At 40.1% G+C, this 21060-nt stretch overlaps 1 protein-coding gene across 1 annotated transcript in view; it reads right to left on the reverse strand.

The window, feature by feature from the left end:
* Positions 1-21060, reverse strand: part of LOC104917584 (neurobeachin-like) — a 34966-nt gene that overhangs the window by 13063 nt on the left and 843 nt on the right. The gene's annotated exons all lie outside the window — the stretch shown is intronic.

Below are 21060 nucleotides of genomic sequence, written 5' to 3' on the forward strand. Positions count from 1 at the left end.
TTCTATTAGGAACTGAGAAGAGAAAGGGATGTGGCAACTGAAACAAAAATGGAGCAGGTCCTAGGGGGAAAGAAAATTGCTGAAGCCATAAGTCTACTTTCGAACTGGGTTCCTAACATTCATTTGTTTGGTAAAAGATGCTGCAGAAATGGAGGAAGTACTCCAGCCAGAAAGCAGTGGGTTTAGCAAGATTTGGAAGAAGCTTTACATAGAGGCAATGTCATCTTCCAGAAATTTGGAAGTTACTCTGCTAGCTGAGGGGAACTGAGGTGTAAAACATGGCCAAAGGGAAAAGACAGAGTTTTCCTAGTAAAGAGAAATGAATGTGCTGAAGAATCTCATATAGAACAATAAGAGTGCAGGCAATGAAGGAAAAAGAGAGAGCAGCTACAGCAGAAAAAGAATATAGCATCGTGTACATCATCTGAGGCTGGAGCATAAGAAAGAAAACAGATGTTATCCAGGTAAGCGTGAAACAAAGAGATGGTAAGAGAGAATGATTTGAGAACAGGCAGAAAAACATTAGAGAAGAATATGAAATTTGCTTCAACAAAAACAATAAAAGTTTTTACGAACCAAGTGACGACTCAATACTGGGAGATGCTAGGCCTGCACTAAATAGATGTAAGTAACAGAAGAGTGTGCTATGTGGATACACGTGGTACTAGAAAGGATTCTGGAATAAAACACCTTCAAATGAGGGCCAGTGGCAATCCCAAATTTTCACTGAAATATTGGAAATACAATTACTAGTGTTGGCAAAAACATTCAAAGAATTGGAAATTTCACTGATTCTCAGAAGAATCTTCCTGTACCATAGAGGTGTAAAAGTCTGACAAAACTATGAAGATGGTACCCAGCTTTAATTTTCTAGAAAATCTTTGTCATACCGATCGTATTTGTAGACGGAAAACATTCCTGTAGACTTGTCTTAAATAATTGTATTTCTCTCCTTTGTGGTTTCAGATTATGAAACTAGAAATGTGATCTTTGGATCAGAAAAGCAAACTCAGCAGACACTTTCATAGTTTCTATGCTTATATTCAATATGTACAGATATGAAAATCAAGTAAATGGGAAAAAATATAGAGAACTTCTACTCTTGCAGTGCAAACAGATTATAGAAGGATAAGAGAAATAAGTTATAATAGCTACATTGCCTAGATTGGCTGTTGAAGAGTGCATACATTTTAAAAAGACAGATATAAAAGTGAAACTAGAAGGGTAGATCGCATGTGACGATGTGGTGTATTGTGAACATACAAGAAAGGACAGTACAAATGAAGTTTGAGTCCAAATCACGCCAGTCAAGGTGCCATCAAAATGAGTGTTTGTTGCAGTACTACTCAGACTCTTCTAGTCATTCTGTAAGTCTGGTCACACAGCCCACTGCTTTTGTTCAAAGCTCACAAAAAATGATACATGATCTTTCTGACTCCCTTGGCTTGACTTCCCAGAATCCTTTCCCCCAGCTTTACTGAGAAGTTTCGTGTTCATTCTTCCTTTGAGAACATTGGGTGTTCTGTTGGTTATCGTGGTCTTTCAGTGCAGTCCCTTGGCTATGTGGTTGCAAGGACAGGTTCTTATGTTTCTCGGTTTCTGAGCTTTTCAAAGCAGTCCTGGTGTGTACACTACCCAGCGCAGCAGAATCCTGCCCCACAGCATTTAGGCTGTTCAGAAATGCTTGAAACTTGCATAAGCTCATACATGAAATTCTAAATTGGGAATGTTTGGACTCCATTCTTGTGTGCAGTCCAACAGCATACCACAAACCTGAGAGGGAAAATCAAATAAAGTGATGATAGCTACTTCCTTGTGGCTTCAGAGACGACGTGCAACCAAAAATGTGAACAGCTTAATTTTGTGAGTTCCTGAAATCTTTATCCTAAAACTAGAGATGGTGAAACATTTGAAATGCTGCATCCTGTTCCTTTTAATAAGACTTTCTAAATCACTTTGGGTCATGTCCGTGCTATAAAGAGGCTTTCCTTCTTGAAATTGTACAACTGTTCACATACTTGGTCTGACTGATTTATCTGCTTTCTTCTAATATAACTTAATTTTCCAGATTAAAAGAACTATAATCCTGCATTTCTATGATGTCAGCATCTTCTGCAATAGATTAGTAAAATGCATCTGATTGCGTTTTGCTATAAATTTTTGCTTGATCAGTGGATTTAAAATATCCTTTGACCCAGCAGCTGTGAGGCTAGAGAAAGGAGGAAATGCAACCCTACTTCTGCTGCTCCAAGGGGACAGTGAGACAGCATGCTGAATCCACCAGCAGGATACTCAGTGCTTTAGCTAATCCAGCTTGCTTATAGTCCCACCCTCAAAATGCACTGCTTTCTCCAGATACATGCTGTATCTGCAGGAAGAGGGAAGCCTAACTATCACTAAGAGAAAACTCTGCAATCAGGGAATTCATTCTCCTGTGCAAAGTCAAAGCTCTTACTTTCAATGTGTGCACTCTGCCTGTCAGGGATTGTCAGATCAATAGCTCGTGGATCTTCCTTTATCCCCTTGCATTGCAGTGGAGCTTGGTTAACTACAACTACAGCTTGATAAAATCTTAATCTACTCTGTAGTATCTGAAACATGTAGATTTTTAGGTTGATTTGTGGGTCTGGCTACCTTAGCTGGACATTTTGATCAACGCAGATGCAAGGCTGAGCTGTCCTCTCCCAGTTTATCATCACGAAGTTAACATACAGTGCAGGGGTCTGTTAGGGATGTGAAATCTCCTTCTGCAGTAAATGGCGATGTTTCTAGAAGGGGTGTTCTTTATGTGGAAGTTAAGACTGCCTCGTCTACACCGAGCTCAGACAGAAATAATCAGTTTAATGTGAGTTGTACCGTCATGTGGTCAAGATTTAGGTGAGAGCAGATTTACACAGAGAAATCAAAAGGAAATGGCAGGAGCCGTCTCTTGTTGGATTCTGTGACAATAAGTGGTGACACAATGGAGAGCTGCCAGCTCTAATCTCCAGTCTTTTCTCCCTTCTCAGAAAATGCTCTTTCATTTTAGACAATATTAGTTTCCAAGGCACCCTTCTGCATCTGTTAAATATTGCTTTATTTTTTCCTTTTTAATGGGGAATATATGTAAACAAATGACCCATATTTTAATGAGTTTAAATTCATTGTAAATTATATTCAGTGTCGAGATTTAGAAAGCCAAACCTTACACACGGATTGTAAGAAACCAAAGGATTTAGGTGATGAAGATGGACAAACACCTTAGGTCTACAAATACTCAAGGATATATATGTGAGGAAGGATAGAGAATTGCATTTTGGATATGTCAAAAGAGACCTAAAGAAGAAAAGAAAAGAGCAGAGAACTGCGGTTGCTGAGAAAATTTTTGACAGGGTATTTGGCTGAGAAGCAATTTCCCAGGGGAAGGGTCCTCCGAGCAAACAAAGCCAGGCCAGACAAAGAGCTATAAAAAGTTCAGAATTATGTGCTGAGATAGAATGGCTGTAATTGCATTGGTTTTCTTGTTTGTTTTTCTTTCTCTCAGCTCTTGCAATGGGTGTTCCCAGGGAGTGTGAGCTGATGCTGGTAGGGGCAAGGACCCAACATTGTCATCCACATGTCACTGGCAGTGCTACTCATTCAGCAGCATAAAAGACAGTGAGGGGAAGCAATTTTTAAATTGCTGGTAGGAGATTTTGTATGTGTGTGTGGAAGAAAGAGGTACAGATCTGCAAGACAGCTCTTCGCGGAGGGGTTCGTGCATGGGGCTAATGCAGACAAGGGGCTGTCATCTGCTTGTGCGCTGTGCGCAGTAGGAATGGCAATAGGTCATGTCTTCTGCACACAGTCTTGCAGAGGAGATTTAATTTATGCATTTGGATGCTCTAATATGATACTGCTCAGTGTGGTGTCTGAGCACGCTTTGGATGCCTTCAGCTTCTGGAGCTTTGACATTCACAAAGAAAGTGAGACAAGTGGAACTTGGGCAGGGTTTGCTAGGGAAGACTTTCCAAAATTAGATTCTAACCCTGCCTCACATCTCACCCCACCCCCGTGCATTTTTGTAGGGTTTTCGTTCTGAATCCAAATGCGCACCAGAGAAAAGAAGCAATGAGATCTCGGGGTCAAAGAGTGAACTCTGCTTGTTGCAACATCTGTTCTTGCTTATGCAGGGAAGTTACTTGGGTGTAAGGAAGAAAAATCAAAAGAAGTACTTAGAAAATGATCGTGAAATGCTGGAGGAAATAATTTCTTGTTCCTGTCAGCTCTCCCCTCCCCCATGGCCCTGCCCTTTTGGAATCCTTAGTACATTTTTGACTGCAGAGTGAGAAGTGGATTTGAAGAGACTGTAACCAAATGGAAATTGGCAAATGAAGGATAAAAGGATTTTAGCAAAAGAAGAAGAGTTCTCATTTTTAATAGAAAAAAATTAAGCTTCCCTCTTCCGAGGATTTCCTTTGCCCCTCCAGCTGAAGACATGGCATACAATTTTTATAACGAGCTGTAACTTTATTAGTACAGAAAACAAAATAAATGGGACAGACACATCTGTGCAGTTCCAGGAAGAATTAGAGTTCTCTGATTCTCACGGTCTGCTTTATGCCTACCTGCCCAAGCCTCTGCCCAAGTGTGGGATGGTCATGATACCACTGGTCCCAGCTCACCAAATGCTAAGTTTCAGGTCCAAACACTGAATTCTGGAGCAAAGACAGAGCTGGCAAAAAATAAAAATAAAAAACAACAACAACAAAAAAACGTGACCGTGTCTCTGGGAAAGCTAAGATTAATGAAGAGAGCAAGTCAGCACAGTAGCCAGTGATTAGATGGCAAAACAGAGAGTTATCTGAAATGTAGCTGCCAGGAAAACATCCAGCAACCATCTTTCTGATATGGCAGTCACTGTCAGGTGTCTTGACATCAAACACTTGCGTGTTAAAGGGCCAGTTAAAGGGCAGGACACAGCTTCTTGGTTCGTGTTGCTAGGAAGAGATACAAAGTAGGATGGTTTTACCATGCTTTCAGATATCAAAAAACTGCATTCTTCAACCAAAATTGAGTGGTTTTATATGCAAAAATTTGTGTTGCATCTGTATTTTCCATCAGAGTTTCATGCTTTACCATTGATTTCACCGGAACCAGACCGGTCTGTTTTAAGGTTTTCAAACTTTTGCTTTACCTTTCAAGTGCAGTATCTTCACATGTGCACATGCAAGTACTTGGTGTTTTAATTCAGACAGGCTGGCTTGGTTTAGTTTATGACCTATGCCAGAATGAGCAGAAAATTTCTCTTTTACTAAATCAACCACTGTCTGCACTAGCCTTGTGATTGTTATAATCATCGTTTAGTTTTTTTTACAACTGAAGGTTTTAGTTCATTTAAAAAAATTCCAATGAGTCTGACTTATGTTACCCCAAACAGTTTTATAAGAAGGACTTAGGATAAGTCTCTCGTAGCTGATTTGTTAACTGTTTGGTGGTGTTGCACTCTCTGAGCCAGTTTGTCAGATCAGAGCCAGCCTGCAGCGTCTGGGTTCTCTATCTCTGAATTTTACTTTGTTCCTTTCCTGATCCTGTAGCAGAAGTGCTGAGCTGTTGCCCTTACTCAGTGTTCTGCTTGAAGCTTAATGACTCTCTGTCAGAGTGGAGATGGCTTGTGTGTCCTGAAGCCTATCTATTTTCTTCAGGGCTTTGAACTAGTCTAATAAAAGATAGTACATCTCTCCAATAGCACACGACAACATACAGGTGACTTAATGACATCCTTTAGTTGTCTCTGTGCAGTAGCCCTTCAGAGTACTACACATGATACATTCTTTTTATGTAAGAGCTCCTTTCTGTCTTCCTTTATCTTCTAAGGAGAAGTGGAGACCATGCTTCTTAGAGAAATACTGCATTAAGATGGGATTGCAGGCTGATGTTGCCTACCAATTGCTACCATTACTTTTCTGTCATTCCTAATATTTGTTTTGTTGTTATGTTTCTGTCTCCCAGTCTGCAAGCATCATTTACCCCTTCTACAAGGTAACTGATGCACAGGATTTCTAATATCTGGCAAAGGCAAGAATACCTACGCTTTAGCACTTCCACATGCACTGCTCAGGCATTTGCTATAGCACTCCCCAACCAAGCCTCTGCTGTGCTAGTCTTCACAGTCATAGGACTTGGCTTTTCTGTGTGCAAACATTGTGTTGAAAACATCCGGCCAGCAAAGCCAGAAACAGCAGTGGGCTGGTTTCCTCAGTTCTGCCTTACAAAAATCTGCATAGCCCATTAACAACAAATGTGCCCCGTTTCCATTTTGTATGTTCCTAACAACATCTGCTCTGCTAGCTTCTCAGGAAGAGATCAGTAGCAGGAGTTTAATCCAAATAATACCAATGATGTGTGGGAAGAAACAGAAAGAGCACAAGTTACGCATAGTGTCACATAACCAAAAACTGCTTTCCACTCATATGGCAAGTGCTGTGATGGTGCGTGACTGTGTGGCTCTGCTAAGAGGCTTCCTGAGAAGCCTGAGCCTGCAAGAGGCTGGAGGGCGGTGGCCTGGATCACTTCTACTGACCAGCCCCAAGTATAATGGGATGTTCCTATAGGGAGAAATGAAAAGGATGGGCTTAGAGAACTGGGGGTGTTCAGTCTGGAGATTTTTAGGCACCAAGGAGAGCTGAGAGAGGCCTTTCAGTATCTAAAGGGGAACTCTAAGAAAGAAGGGGACAGATGCATGGTCTGTGATGATAGGACAGGAGGAAATGGTTTTAAACTAAAACAGGAGAGATTTAGACTCGATATAAGGAAAAAGATTTTTACAGTAAGGATGGTGAAGTACTGGCATAGGTTGCTCAGAGTGGTGGTGGATGTCTCATCCCTGGAGACACTGATCAGGCTGAACAGGGCTCTGAGCACATGATAGAGCTGTAGGCATCCCTGTTCACTGCAGGGGAATTGGACCAGATGGCCTTTAAGGACACCCTCCAACTCAAACAATTGTATGATACTACGACTGAGTGGAGTTTGCGGGCATTGCAGGCTGGGTTTTGGTTCTGCATTACCACGGGCTGAGAAGTTCAAGAACTGCCATTGCTTACTTGTCCAAGTGCCCTCAAGTAAAAACAAAGTGGGAAATAAAAAGCTCTTCACCAAAGAGTTGTTCCTGCATCTGCAAAAGCCTGGGTTAAAATGCATTGGTGTAACTTGCTGGTGCAATATATTTTAATAATCATGATCCAATAGACATGACTAAGAATTAGCTAGACATATAATTATGCGCAGATGCACACCAGTATGGACTCAAACCACTTCCTGAGTGCTGGGATGTCTCAAAAAGGAGAGGAAGCATTGGTGGGAAGCCTGTATTGGTAAGGCTGGAGGTAAGAAGGCGCTGGTACCTGGCCATTGTGTTGCTCCCTGCAAGGCCTTTAACTCAGCATGGCTACATCTCCTTCCACCTCTGGGCATGTTTTCATCACGGGTGTAAGGAAGGAGTGCAGAGCTTTCTGCTTTGGGCCATTTTCTCAATGGATAAGCTTTTTTTTTCTGTTATGACTTTTTTCTCCATCTTGAGGAACAGTCTCTCTTAGCATCACTGTTCTGGTTTAATTCCCTCAACTTTGCAGTGTATGGTCAGTTCCATTCCATAGTGGACCATTTTAAATTTTGTATAATTGAGGTATTGGCATAAGTAGAAAAGAAATGCGGTATCTTGAACATTATGGAGATTTGGGGATATCTTTTTTACTTTTGTGTGGAATAAGAGTAGAATGGCAGGGAATAACAGGTAATGATCCCACTCTTTACTGATGTGTTCATCATTGTATCTGTTGCTCTTCTTCAAACTCTTCTGTGAACAAAGTTTGGGATTTGAGGAGAATTAATATATTCCACAGTTCACTGCTACTCTTCAAATGATTTCTGTAAATTAAGAGATGCTGTTGTCCTTCCCCAGTGAGTCTCCTTTTTCAAGTCCCTTGGTACACATGTTTATCCAGCTTGTGTGAAGGCTGAAGTATATGACAAAGAAAAATAAATGATTTTCAGTGTTTTACTCGACTAATGCAAAGTTAAACAGAATGCAGAGACAGGTATTAGGAACAAGGGGATGATATTTGAAATCTCTTTAGTTTATGAGTCTTCTTTAATGTAAAACAGAGACAGCAAGCTTGAGTTTCACCATAGTAACTTGTCTGATCTATCTTTGTCTATTAAACCACCCCAACAATATATTAACTTCATGTTGTGATAACACTAAATATTTGTAGCTGTAATATTTATCTTTTTGTAACGGCATGGTGGCAATCTTCTAATACCTATTTTTATTCTTGGTCTTGCTCATTTGGAAGTGAATAATATCCTGGGTTCATGTTAATGTGTTTTTTAGCTCTCAATTCACAAATAAATCTTGTGGTCAGATGTGGAGAAAGAAAAGAAGGGAAGACCAATGGGAAGACCAGTGTTGGAAATTTCAATGTGCTTTTCCATAAAAATGGCTAAATATCCATTTTACTACTGGTGTGTGCATTTAGTGTTTAGCATGGATAATTAAACAGCAGCTTCAACCGGCTGAATACTCATCTGACATTTAGAAAAGTCCTATTTCAGTGCAGTAGTACTTCCTATGCAGAAATTTTTCCGGATGGTGCTAATACAGTGATGATCCACATTGCGTGAACTTTGCTCTGGCTAACCATCAAAAAAAACCAATAACACAAAATGAAAGCACAGTGAAGTAGTTGATGGGTGTTTGAACGTGAGACACAGACCAGAAGAGGGTGTGACAGGTAAAACCACAGCCTCTGTATAGCAGCAGGAGGAAAATTGTGTAACCCACAAATCACACCATGCAGAGGCCACACAGTGGGGTAAACTCACTGTCTGATCTCTGACCAGCTGCCTGCATGACTTGGGATGGGAGCTGGCCCCAGGCTGCAGGTTGGCAATGCTCTGTGATGGCTGAGTGAGCTGCAGCTCAACCCTAAGTGACAAACACGCAGGGAGTGGCACTGAGAGATGCACAGGAACAGCTATTTTTATGCAGTTCTCATGGGCACAGTCAGGCTGAAGTGTTGTTGTCACAAGATATAACAGCTGAGTGGACTCCCTGAAGAGTTGTGGGTGCTTCAGATAGAAGACAATATCTCTCCAGGTGCAGTCTGCAGTCTGAGACCCCTGAGAACCGCATAAGGACAGGTAATAACATGGGGCTTTCATTTTGGTTCAAGAGCAGCTGCCTGAAGTTCCTGTGACCTGTCACTTGCTCAAGCTGTATTTCTGACATTGTTTCCCTTAATCCCCTTTGTCACACTCACTGAGCTTCCCACTGGGTCTCCTGGGCACAGATTTTGCTAAACTACATTTCTTTTGTCTCTGTAGTGCTGTTGCTGTAAAGCAACATTTTATTTCTATTAAAAATATTTTCATTCCCTTTTCTTCTGTGCACAAAAATTCAGTTCCATCTGCTACCTAAAATTAAAGGTAGTTCCAGAAATTTTAATTTACTGAAGTGCTCAATGGCCACTACTAGCTTTAGTTCTATTATTATTAAAACAATAACTCAAGTCAGAAGTGTGAATCTTCTAATCAGATACTGATGTTTTTAAAATCCTGGAAAACAGGACTTGCGGGGAACTCAAAAACCTAAGCTCTCTGGAGCCATCTCCCAGGATCATATACAGTGAAGTATCCTCTATATGTCTCCACTTTCAAGACTCAAGCAGCACATGGATGCTTGAGATTTTGTTCCTTTTGCTGGGGTGGCCACCTTGAGAGACTGTTGACAGAGGAACTGTTCCAGAACAGACCTAAGGCACAGCCACATGCTGCTAGACCCTCACAGCATCTACTAGAAGTTGTTGGTCATAATTATCATGTTGTCTGACTTGCTAGGCATAGTTCATTCCAGTTCCTACAAAGTCTTGCTGATGTTGTATGGTCCTGATCCTCTCCTGGTATTTTTGGATCTTGTCAGTACTGCTGATTGATTATAAAATATACATACTGCACTATTGCTACACTTCTCTTTGTTTCCAGTGTTAAATGGATCAGTCAAGCAAAAGTTGCTGACAATGGAACCAAATCCACGTCTCCAGGTGTTTGGGCGTTGGAATTATTAATTCTTAGAAGCCATCCTTGTTTGTGCAGGGTAGCTCATCACTGGAATCACTTCAGTAATCTGTATAATGAACAATTTTGTCCTGTAGGACTTTGCTCTGGAGTGATGTTCCTCTCACAGTGAGAGGCATAGTTTGTCCTTTCATCTCATCACAGCAAAGAGAGATAAATGGGAGACTGGAGAGAAGAAAACAAACTGTACCTAATTAGTCTTGCACCTGAAATACCTGTGGTACTTTAAGAGAAAGGAGAGGAATTTTTACCTCATCTTGGGCCTTGCTGATTATGGGTTCAGTGAGTGAAAGTGGAATTGAGTGTTGACCATTTGGGTGCCTTCCAATTTGGGATTTTCTTTGATCTTATGAAGGCCTTTGTTTTGTTGACCATTTAAACTATGTCAATGTCCCTAACCCCTGCCTCATTTAGTCTGTATTATGGTCCCACCTTCAGAGAAAGCTGGTTGGCAGGCACATCCTGCCTGAGTAAATTAGATTGGATGAAATTCCTCTTGCACAACTTTTCAAGTCCACAATACGGACATTATTTTTCTCTGCTAACTGTAAATGGATGCTAAGGAGAAGTAAACCCACAGGGTTGGTCTTGTTCAGACAATGATTGTGCTGGAATAGGTTTCTTTGGGATGTATATGGGCTGATAGAACATATGGAGGGTTGGACACTGGACATTCTACATTGTATTCAGACATACCAGGAAATGGACTAATTGTTAGATATAATCAAATCCCAGAATATGATCAAAGATTGAAAACTTACATACAATCACATTTATTCAATGGTATTTGTGCATAATTATGACCCGGAGATCTGTTCCTTGGATACATAACTGTCTACCTAGGAAGATCTACAGTTTCTTGAGGCTAGAATTTCAGCAAAGGCAGACATTTATAGAAATTGGATTACTTGTCAACTTCACTCGTTGCAAGATTGTATCCAGAGAATAGTAGTCAATGGATCAATGTTTGAATGGAGATCAGTGACAAGAAAAGTCCCTCAGGAGCATGTGCTAGGACCGATGTTCTTTAATACCTTCATCAGTGACACAGACAGTAGGATCGAGTGCACTCTTAGCAAGTTTGTGGATGACACCAAGCTGTGTGGTGCAGACAACACGCCTGAGGGACAAAATGCCATTCAGAGACCTAGACAAGCTCAAGCATTGGGTCTGAGTGAACCTCGTGAGATTTAATAAGTCTAAGTGCAAGATCTTGCACTGGGTCACAGCAATTCTCACCATCAGTACAAGCTGGGGGAGGTATGGATGGAGCACAGCCCTGGTGAAAAAGACCTCAGGGTTCTGATGAAAGGCAAGCTGGACATGAGCTAACAGTGGGCCCTCACAGCCCAGAAAGCCAATTGTATCCTGGGCTGCATCAAAAGCAGCGTGGTCAGCCGGACAAAGGAGGTGATCCTGCTGCTCTGTTCTGTGTTGGTGAAAACAACTCTGTGTTGGAGTACTGCATCCAGATATGGAGTCTTTAGTACAGACAAGACATGGACCTCTTGGAGCATGTCCAACATAAAAATGATCCAAGGGATGGAATACCTCCCTGTGAGGACAGGCTGAGAGCTGGGGCTGTTCAGCCTGGAGAAGAAAAGGCTCTGGGTAGATCTGAAAGTGGCTTTTCAGTATCTAAAGGGAGTTATAAGAAAGAAGGAGACAGACATTTTTGCAGGTACTGTTGTGATATGACAGGAGGACATGATTTCAAACTAAAACAGGAGAGATTTCAGTTGGATATAAGGAAGTTTTTTACAATAAGGATGGTAAGGCACTGGCACAGTTTGCCCAGATATGTGGTGGATGCCCCATCTCTAGATGCATTCAAGATCAGGATGGATGTGGCTCTGAGCACACTGATCTACCAGGAGATCAGTTCCTGTTCATTGCAGGGGAGTTTGGCTAGGTGACTTTGTAGAGTCCCTTTCAACTGAAACAGTTCTATGACTGTGATTCTTTTATTTATACAAACTACCTGCTTTAAATATGCGTTCTTAAAGGCTAACAAGAAATCCAAGTCTAGAATTCATGCTGATTCATGCTAGAAATGGATAAATGACTCTTCTTTGGGAATTTGATGCTGCATTTGAGCATTTCATGCGAGCTTGTGTCAACAGCAGAGGGGAAAACGGGGGTGAAAGATCCTGACAGTTAGATGAAATCTGGAAAATGTCTTAGGCTGGAACTTTGTGTATCAGTGTAACTCCTACTACATTTCTGAAAGACACTGCAAAGTAAATCAATTAACTGGTGCTTGTAACTCACTACTTCTTTGAGTTTAAAAGAGCTCTCAGCAAAGTTCTCCAAAATAAAATAGACTAAGAGTTCCAAGATTCATTGCTGTCAAAGCTGCCTCATGATAGAGCCCCAAACTGGACACTTGAAGAAGTCTATGAAAATGAAATTGGAGCTTGACATAAAATGATTGTTCACTCAAGAGCACTCATATTTGTTGTGAACAAGAATGTTCATAGTGCAGCCATTCTCCACTCCTTGTTTTCTTCTTGTCTCCTTTCTCTTTTGGGAGTCTGTAAACTCAGAGCAGCTCTACATGGAGTTAGTAAGAGGCTTCCTCAATATTCCCGTTGCAAAGTGTGCAGTCGCCATCTCTCACTCCTGGTGCAGTAGAAACTTCATTTTTACTCATTGGAAGCCATGAAATATTCACATTAAGAACTGGTTTGCTAACTGTGTGTTTCAATGGCTTGAGAGTATGAAGCCCCAAATGATAAAGCAGGATGTTTTATCCTGAACTTCTGCTGTGTGTAATAGGAAGGATCCCCATTTGCTTACTCGACAAATTTCCCTAAGCAGAAAAAATATCTTTAGCAGCATTTTAACTGTGTGTGTTGGAAATAGTTCATGTATATTATATCACTTCTGTCATGTAAAGATTAGATCTGTGGTTGAGTCTATGACCAAATACTGAGATATAATGAAGTACGCAATATGGAAAAAATGTTTGACCCATTTAATAAAAGTGAGATCTGGATCTCACTGTGTAAGTCCAGTATCTGTGACTTCTTAGAGCAAACAGGCAGGAAAGGGAAAGCATTCATGTGGAATGTGGATGAAAATAATTCAAGAAGGATTACTGTAAATATTGTAGAAAAGTGTTGGTGAAAACAGATTAAATTCCTATTACAGAAAGGTCCCAAATGTTGTAACACTAATGCATAAAATACAGTGAAGAAATAAAATATTTTGATTTAATAGCCTTGCATATATGTTAGGAAGATGTATTTGCACTGTCACAGAATCTTCAGCGGTTTTCAAAACAAATAGAGAAGTTGTTCTCGAAGTCTTCTTTAAGGGATGGCAAAAATTCTTTGCAAATGAGGCTATGCAGCTTCTTTCGAGCAGAAAAGTACATGTTATTTTTCAGAATGAGACAGACATCTGTTTTTTCTAAGTTCCACAAAGCTGTTGTACTATAGACTTCATATTTGTATATATTTCCTTTTATATTTCATATTTATAAAGATTTGTATGTCTATATAATATTTTGTATTAGCAAGGGGACAAAATCCAATATTAAGAAAAGTATGCCTTCTTTTTTTACCATTTAACAAAAACTAAAATCTGTAAAATCCTTTTGACCCACACAATTGCTTTTGATTTTATTTTTTGTGGAAACAATTTATTTCATTGCAGTACCTTAATTATTTCATGTAAACAAAGGAATTGGTTTACAGTCTTAGTATGTACTTTTGGTAAGGAAATGATAGAATTAAGTAGAATTACTAGGTACCTTATTTGAAGACTTACAGATGCTGTTTGCTATGTCGGACTGCAGATTTTCTTTATTTTTAAGAGAAAGAAAATGTTTCTGAATGGAGCACTTTCTTACAGAAGCATTGTAGATGCATTTTGTTAGTGATTTTGGTGTACTCTCACCAGCAAATCCATCTTCCTGATGCAATACCATGAGATACTGGATAATTCTTGAGGATACACAAGTACTGCTGACTGCAATGGAATCTTTGTTTCTGGAGGCATTGATGGGAGTCAGCCAGCCACAGTTGAGCATTTGCTATGTGAAAGCAAAACACGATTGCATCAAATCTTGTTTTTCATTTTATTTCCGTAATCTTGAATACAGCGCACATTCTTCTATATATTCTCTGCCCATTTACTCAGCTGCACCTATTTATTCAATTTAAATTGGAAGGTGAGTTTACCAATTTTCAAAAATAAATCCAGAGCCAGCGCAGAGTACTGTATAAACAGAAGTCTAATTTCATTTCTACGTCTTAAAAAAATAGGAAAAAAAAATGTGTAGGGAAACTTTTATGAATGATCTTTCTGCTTCATAAAAGGAAAATATAGAGAGTGTGCTACTTTTTTTTTTACTTGGATTCTTCTCTTTGAAGACCGCAAGAAAATTAACAACCCTTGAATCAAATTCAAGAGTTTAAATTAATGGCTTCTGGCAAACTGTCAACTGATATTAACTTTATCATTCAACACAATGTCAGTTAGAAAAGCTTCAGGATAAGGCATTTGAATGTCAGAATCCTGATTAACAGATTAAATGAATTCCACTTTATCTTTCAGCCCAGCACCGTGGACCAGGACACCTGACTTACTAATCTTCTGTGACTTTTGGGTAAGTATCAATGACTGCAGCTTGGACTCAGACCATCATAAGACAGATGAAGACAGCATGGCAGATAGCTTAACTGCTGTTTTCTAGAAACTATTTTGTTATTTGGCTGGCCACTTTAGATCTCATTAATGCTAATACTGGAGTAGGCTCATGAAACACAATCCTAATCTATGTTTCATGTTGACTGAATTTTCTTGGAAGCAGAGGTTGTTAAATATTTATATGTTAGCACTTAATGTCACTAAGCTCCATAGGCCTGTCTTGCTATGTTCTGTAAAATATTTAGTTTGTGCGATCTTTCTCCTAAGGTGCTGTACATGTGATAAAAAGCAGTAGGCTCTCTAGCCCAGGCCCATGGTCATTATCATATGCTTTTTCCCATATTAAATCTACGAATTTTATATTTTGCAAGCAAATAGAAGCAAGTTTTGTTTATGCTATTGTTAAGCTGGCATTGTTTCATTGGAATCATCATAATGAGATTTGCAGTTTCCTCGGGGATTTATTTTTGTTTAGATAAAAATAGCTATTTGCAAATTTGAGATCCTTCAGGATTTCAGGTGTGCCAAGAATTCAGATGTGTAGCTATACTTAAGGCTTTTGTTCTGGCATATGAATAATTGAGTGCACAAAAGCAAGTGACCCCATTTTCATAGTCAGCGCTGGTTTGTGCTTGGAACACAAACATTACCAGTTTTTGAAATAATAACAGGTGGAAATGGTTAAGTACCATTCTGAGGTCCAAACACATTTGTTTACAAAACACCATTCTCAAATTTTGTTTATTTCAGGAGGCAAGAATATCCCCAAGAGCTTCATTTCTGTAAGGGATTATCTTGTCACTGAGGCAGGTATCATATTATGGCAGGGCGATTTGGAGAGGAAATTCATCTTGGGATGAATCTTGAGGTGGGATTCTTCATGACAGTTTAGGATGTCTCCACTAGAGCTGGTCATCCTAATCTCTACAGACAAAAGAGAGAAACAGGCATTTTATAGCAGTGCATCTCCATTTTAAGTGTTTACTGTAGAGTGAGAGGAGCTGTACTCTGGAAACTCTTATCTTCTTTGTCAGTAGAGGGATCCAAGGATGACTACCTTGGCTGGGGATGTCCACATCATGCAATAGTTGTGCAAATGGAACCACATCCAAGCACCTTTCAGTTCTTGCCCCTCGCCAATTCCAAGGACCCTAGATCCCACTCTTTTCTTCCCATTCACTTCTTCCTTGATCGAGAAGTTGCTGAAAGCAACAGAAACTTGTAGTTTATAAGTAGGTACTTCCTACTGTTCGGATTTGTGTCTTGCATATCTGGCAAATGAGGTCTGCTTTTTCATCTGTGACAAAAAATTGCTATTTGCTGTATGTTGTGGTTTAACACAGCAGGTGGCTCAACATCACACAGTTGCTCTCTCACTCCACCCCTTCCCAGTGGGATGGGTAAGAATCGGGGAAAAATGTAGAACTTGTAGGTTGAGATAAAACTATATACTAAAATAAAGAAGGGAAAAACAATAATAGTTATAACTGTATATATGTGAATGTATATAACAGGTGATACACAACCACTTGCTCACCACCTCTGGACTGATGCCCAGCTCACTCCCCAAGCAGCAGAACAGCCTGAGATGAACTCCCACCCCTTCAAAACTCCTTTCGTATGATGTCATATGATATGGAATATCTCTTCGGCCAGTTTAAGTCAGATGTCCTCATTCTGTTCCCTCCTAGATCCTTGGGCATTTTGCTGAGAATGGCTTTGGCTCTGTACAACACTGCTTGGCAGCAACTACAAACATCACTGTGTTATCAACATTGTTTTTCTCCTGAAACCAAAACAGAGCATCATATCAGGCACTGTGAAGAAAATTTCATTCCAGCTGAAACTAAGACACTGTAGAGCTTTGCTTTCAGGAATGTGTGCCTGAAATGCTGTTCCTTTCTAAGTTTTATCCCTTCTCCTTTTCCAGGGAGAGTAACGTGCTGGTGGGGTCACGACAGCTGTTTAATCCTGTAATGATGATCTTTATTCTCTGTAAGACCTTTGCAGACGTGTGGTTCCAGCTTATCGCATCACTTTGATAGGAGTCACATTGTGCTCTTTTGACCCTTTGACCACTGTTCAGTAGAAATTCATTGCTATGCTTCCTCCAAGAAATGTATACATCTCCTCAGACATGTTTCAAACTCGTACAGCACTAAAATATATTTGAAATCCCTTTTGCCCATTCAAAAATTATTGCCAAACTGTGCTTTTGCAGAACTTCCCAACCAAGAATGTCAGAACCCTTTACAGATATGAATCCACACAGTCACAAGATGGGCAATGACGGAAAAGGTTTCAGAAACTGCCATATCTCACACAGCAGTACCATGCTGGTATACAGTACATGCGGCATTATGTTCTTTTTGATGTCTACCCTTTGCCTTAACCACAGCAGCCCACAGGAGCACATTCCTCTCTCCTTTCTGTGAATTGATTTATCACCATAAAGATGGTTTATTATACAGCCTCGTGTTGTAAATCTTTTCTGCTCTAAGGGCTGATAGAAGTCTGGCACCGTAGTGAGTTCCTGCTAATTTACTCTCTGGATATCAGGTATGCTGCTGATGTGAGAATGAGCTTCCTGGGAAGTCTCTCTAAACACAGAAATGTGAGAATCAAAGAATTCGATTCTGCTGGGATTTCTACCATTAATCGGGATTCTGAATGGTTTTGCAATCCTTTGTTTCCTTCATCTCAATTTTATCTGAATCTCAATTTTCATATGGAAACATTTATTTTTAAATAAATAAATAAGTAAAACACTACAGAAAACAAAGAACCAAGCAATTACCATGAGCTGTTGCCTCGGCAGGACACAATAATTCAGAGCCACTGTCCTTTAAAAATGTGTGCAGCTTCAGTTTTATTAAATACAATTTGTCTTAATGCAGGCAATAATCAAGACTGCATTTATCTGTGAGAGAAGGAGGAGGGCTGGGAAGGCAAAGGATGCCACATACCACTTAAGATTTCTGCAGCCTTATGAATTTATTTAGGGATTTGAAAGGAGTATTTCAGTCACTACAGGAATTGCTTGCAGTGCAAGCAAGGCTTAATTCATAAGTAGTCAGGTGCTGTAGAGTGCTTTGCAGTGCTTACATTGGAAGTGTCCCTGTTCAGAGTAGTGCCAGCATTCAGAAGTGACATAGTAGTATGAAGGATGACTATTGAAGGCTGTGTCTGAATAGCAGCCATAAATGTAACCATGCTTGTATTAGCACTAAGTAGGCTGTTTTGGGTGAGATCCACCCCAGCCTGAGAAGATTAGAGATGCAAATGAAAATGGCAATGTTTGTTTCCTCCCTGCTATCTGAAAGGACACCTTTATAAAAAGGCAACGGATTAAAGTTCAGCTCCAGAAAAACTGAGATGAAAGTATTAGGATCAATGAAGTATTTTGTCCACAACATTTTGTGAAATAGTTGTTCTTAGTAGGTTTCTTGTAAATCCTGCCAATGCAGCTTGTTAGCAGGCAGCACTAGACTTACTGTCTCTGTCCATTTGTGTGTAGCTCAGAAACACAAACCTAAGCAAAGGAACGTGGGCATTTTCATACTTAATTATCACCACTCACTGTACTAAGTGAGAAGGCCTCAAGCTGATAAAGATTCAATAGATCCAATTGCAGAAGGTTGTCCACAGAGTAATGTGTTGAAGTGAATGTGCCTGGAAAGGGATTTTGGAAAAAAATCCTGTAAAACATGTTGTGATTAACTTAATATTTGAGAAGGAAGATGTGTCTCTTGACTCTTCTAGAATCTGCAAAACCAGCTAAGAGCTGCAGTGGAAAGAGAGGACTTGCAGTTGCTGCTATAGTAGAAGTGGCCCTTCTGTCACCCCCTCATTTAGCAACGGAAGATTTGTCCTACTCTGGGAGTGCTTGTGCATGTTCTAGGTCTCCAGGAGGAGGAGATTTTTTGTAAATACATTGCTCAGATAGCCTTCTTCCCCCTGTTTCATCTGAAGCTCAGTGCGATTTCTACTTTGCTCCTGCCTCATCTTGGGAGTCCAGATGACATTATACTGCCCTGTAAAATAAAGAATAGGAAAGCAGCCCTGGGTTGTGAAGTGCTTAGGAAGAAGACATTAGGGAGGCAGGCACTCAAGCGGAGGAGTGCAGCCTTGGAAAGGGTCAAGAAATTTCTGGGGCAACGGGGTTGGAAGCTGATTTTCTCAAAATGAGAGCTGCAAGAGAATCTGATGAAGTGCTTGTGGAAATCAAAGGCCTTCATATGGTGTCTGTTTTCTGCAATCTCTACGTACACCAATTGTTTCTGAACCTCAGTTTTAAAGACAGCAGTAACTTTGTTGGGTCATCTCTTGGTTTCTTTAGTTGTAGAATAATAGAATAATAGAATAATAGAATAATAGAATAATAGAATAATAGAAAAATAGAATAATAGAATAATAGAACAATAGAATAATAGAATCGAGGTTGGAAAAGACTTCCAAGATCATCTAGTCCAACAATCCAGCTACCACCAATATTTCCCCACTAAACCATGTCCCTCCATACAACATCTAAACATTTCTTGAACACCTCCCGGGGCAGTGACTCCAGCACTTCCCTGGGCACCTCAGACCCTCCCCAGACATTGAATATTATCCTCCAATTCTCTTGGTTGGAGGAAATCTGTAAAATTTCAATTAGCTTGATTCCTTTCTGCTAGTGCTTTCCACTCGAGGGTTACATTGCACTTGAAGCAAGATTTCACTAATAACACTCTGAAACAAATCTGTTTCTTTAGATAACACAGCAAGCAATGAAGAGGAAGGGGAAACAGGGATTCATCTACCTGCTCCTGACAGTTCATTAAGGCTTTAGTCTGCTTCCATTCAGGATTACTGATCTGCTCTAATTATTTCATTTCAGGGAACTTCAGGTAAGAACTCCCTTCTGAGTCCAGAAGCTGTCTGCTAAGCCCCTTTTATTTTGATGGGTTTCTTGGGAACCTCTTTGCTCAGGAGATGTCACTTAGGGTTGAGAAGGGTCTTCCATTTCTTTATATCAGCCTTTGTTTTTGAAGAGTTTTATCAACATTTCCAGCTCTTTCTTCCCTTTTTGATTCTCATACAGCAAGAAACTAACATTCTTGGTCATTTCTTTTGAATCCGCTGCCGCAGAAGTTAACTCCATCATGGAGTGTCCACTCTGTGATCATTAAAAACCTTCTTCTAATTTCCAGCCTGAAATAATGTACGCAGTATTTTTACCTTTTAGTTCTTCTGTTAGAATTATTCTCCACTTAAAAAAAATCCCTTTGTTTTGCCATCCTTATCTACTTACAGCCTATAAGACCTGGTAACTGTTCTCTGCACATGACTCATTTTTAATTAATTTCTCCTATTAATGATTGTATATTCTGATACAATCTCATTGCAGTACCTTTCCTAGTAGTGCCTCAGTCTGCTGGAAACAACCCATACAAGAGGTGCATTTGAGGTTCTATTTGTCTCTTTTACATCACGTTGTACGATAACAGAAGATATCGCAGTTGGGACTTGTCAGCAGCTGCAAAGGTGGCTGTCTCACCTGAAATGCCTCATCCTGCACGTGTCCCTTGAGAAGGCATTCCAGCCTAGGCCCTGGACCAGGCAGTACACCAGTCTATAACTAGATGTTTAGGGCATTCATGTGGATTTACTTTCTCTGTCCCAATGAATGTTTTACATAAGGGTAACAGATTCAGCAGAAAGGGTTGGCTGAGGCCCATGGAAGCAGGTGATCAAGGAACTCTCCTATGCAGTGGTAGATACAGAGTAAAACTCCTTCAGGCAGAAAGGAAAACCTCAAGCCCCTTATCTCCCACTTTTTAGGTAAATTATCTAACCCTCTCAACCAAACTACTGCCTTGAGAGTGAGAGGTGTGGCACTGGTGGGTAAGGTATATATGTGAATTTGTCTGATCCACTGGTCCTCACTACAGAGACAGATATTTTTCTGCTATTTTTTTGCATGAAGTAGGATTTAAGAATGAATTGAAAGTTAAGAAGATCAGCAGTGTTTGGAGAAAAGCACTTGGAGTACCTTGGCATTGGAAAACTAAATTCTGATAGCTTCAATATCTACAGGTTAGAGAATGGCAGTGATAAGGGTACAAGAGTGTAAATACTGATGGACCTGCCTGAGGAATAATAGAAGCACTGAAGAGAATATTTAGAGTTTAGTCAAGTTTGCTTTGGAGTATCTTATCACATAATCTCAGCAGATTTCAGTGACTTGAAAACCTCTGTTTTTCTGCTGGAGTCAGTGTTTTGTTTACTGGACAATTTTCTTCATAAGAGATCATGGTGCTTGGTTTT

The sequence above is a fragment of the Meleagris gallopavo genome, chromosome 1 (assembly GCF_000146605.3).
Source record: "Meleagris gallopavo isolate NT-WF06-2002-E0010 breed Aviagen turkey brand Nicholas breeding stock chromosome 1, Turkey_5.1, whole genome shotgun sequence".
Classification (NCBI taxonomy): domain Eukaryota; kingdom Metazoa; phylum Chordata; class Aves; order Galliformes; family Phasianidae; genus Meleagris; species Meleagris gallopavo.